The sequence below is a fragment of the Haliotis cracherodii genome, unplaced genomic scaffold (genome assembly GCF_022045235.1).
Source record: "Haliotis cracherodii isolate W230 unplaced genomic scaffold, xgHalCrac1.p SCAF_16, whole genome shotgun sequence".
NCBI classification, from domain to species: domain Eukaryota; kingdom Metazoa; phylum Mollusca; class Gastropoda; order Lepetellida; family Haliotidae; genus Haliotis; species Haliotis cracherodii.
Genome location: NW_027266271.1, coordinates 27058415 through 27061021, shown reverse-complemented (window position 1 = coordinate 27061021; position 2607 = coordinate 27058415).

Below are 2607 nucleotides of genomic sequence, written 5' to 3'. Positions count from 1 at the left end.
GTAAATGACCAGAACACCACTATCTCATGGCTATAACAGAGTTTTAGAATTTGAGTCAACTGAGGTAACAGCATTTCTGGAAGCGAGGATTGTCTAGAGTGAGTTGGTTTTAACGCTGCTTTCAACAGTATTAGCTGTATCACGGCGTGTCAGCTTGATGTGGGGGGAAAGCCTGAAGTGATGCAGGCCTCAGACGTTTACCACGTTGGTGAAACCCGTAAGCGCGGGCGTTGACTAGACTTAACATGAGTTAATCAAGGATAACTTTGGACCTGTCCCCAAATAAAACGTAAAATGAAACCTTAGATGTAAGAATGGGTACTAGAAGACGGAGAAACACGACACACATGTGCCCATTAGTTAATACACAACAATGAGAGGTTGACAAAACTGCCATTGTTACTTTTTTATTTAAGGCATATAAAACGACATGAAAGTAAAAATAAAGCCAAGAACATCAAACAGTTGCATTACTGATCCTAATTTATTTACATCAACAATGGGAGGTTATATGTATTCTGATATCCTTCAGGGAAATATTTCAACTTTATCTATTTTGTAGTTTGACACCACACTCAGCAATATGACAATTATCTGTAAGTAATCGCATCTGGGTCAGACAATCAAGTGATTGACATCATGAGTATCATTCTAAGCATTTGGGATATGGTGACATACATCAATCGCCTCTTACGACAAGCATGGGTTGCTGAAGATCTTCACGGGTTCGCATACAGACCACGCAACATATGGAGTTCCACCTTCTCATGCCTCAAGTGTAAGGGTTTCAGCATATCTTGGTCAACATTGTTCAGGCCATTCCCATATATAACCAGAGTGGAGGCATTGTTCAATCAGTGTGGTACATTATGGGTTTCCACGCCGCATGCACAGTGTTCAGGGTGCAAATGTTGAGAGTGAAATCATATGAGCGCGTGTTTGATCACTTGGAATGGACATTCACATCCTTACCACCCGATAAGAAATGGAGTTTGTGAAAGGTTTGCCGCATCTTGACCCCTCTGGATAAGCAAACTGGAAGTCTTGTGTTCATTCATTGGTTCGTGCACACTGTTGCACTCTTCGTGAGATTTCAAGATATACTCCACACTTTCTTATGGTTGGGACCGCATCCGTGGTCTAGTGGTAGAGCGTTAGCCCGGAGAGCGGAAGAGCTGGGGTTCGATCCCCGGCTGCGTCATGGTAAACGACGTTAAAAGATGGTACTTGTTGTTACCATGTCTGGCGCTCGGCACTAAGGGGCTAAAACAAGGACTGGTTGGCTCGGAGTCAGTATACTGTGTCTGAGTGGGGTATTCATGTTCAACTGCGGCATTGTATCTCAGTGAGCTAGCACTATAAATCGGCAACAGTCCGGACTAGTACAAGCAGCCACACACACAGACACACGTGCATGCACGTCGCTATAAAAGTGCAATAATCTTGGACGCGACGTAAAACCCCATTTCACCTCAGCTCTTAGATAACCCATAAATGTTGCATTTACTGAGACAAAAGCAGCAAATAAACCACGTGGTTAAGTAAGTATGTAGAATCCTTGCATGATCAGCTTAAGCAGTGATTTGAATTGAAGAATTCAGTTATCAGGAAAGCTCAGTCTTGTCAAACTGGTGCTCCACTGTTGTCGATCTAATATGAAGAAATAAGTAATAAGATTGTGGTTCGAATTCCAGTTCGCCCTGATAATGCATCTATGTTTGTCAGCGCCAAATCTATGCACGTGGGTTTTGCCAAAGTGGTAAACATCAAAGACATATATCACTTCGGGCTTTCCACCCACATGAAACAGATGGCCTGATGTGTTGGAATACTGATCAAAGCAGCGCCAAACCAAACTCACTCACTATAGGTTAGGATCAGCGCACTTCTTATCGAACCTGGCATTAGAGATTTCAATAAGAATTACATCACCAACGAAATCTCGTCCTGCATGATTAATATGTACATTTTGGCACCAGTGTCATTATAAACGGATGAAAGGTTAGCAAATATCTAAATCCCTTTTATGTGCAAGATGCATGAATATGACAATGACCGATATTTGCATCAGACTGTAAACAAAAGCATAATACTTTCCGGATGTTTGATTGGTTCAGAAATGATCAAATATAGCAAGGGAGCATCATTTCATTCTATGTGTGATGTTTATAATGAATTGTTTGTTCAGGCAACAATGCTCAAAATGAATATTATTTTTATAGAAAGTACCTAAACGTTAATTTTTTGTGTCAACAAAACATTTCTCGTTGTTTAAATTATTTTCTCGTGATATCGATTAGTTTCTCGTTATTTCAAGTTTATCGAAAATCTAAATTTCTACAAAAAAAATTTTGTAAATGAAATTCCGAGAAAAAGCTCGAACTTTTAAGAAAATAATTTAAGAAACGAAAAAATAATCGCAGCAACGTGAAAAAGATCAACCTCCAGTTCAGGCGAGCTAAAGCGCTAAATGCACTGCACTATCCATTTTGGAGGAGTGGTCAATGCATTCCCGCAAACTCTTGGCACGGCTTGATGAAAACGTTTCTGTGAGGAGTAATGAGGATTGCAACCAATCAAATAGCAGCGTAACCAGTGTCAACAAAA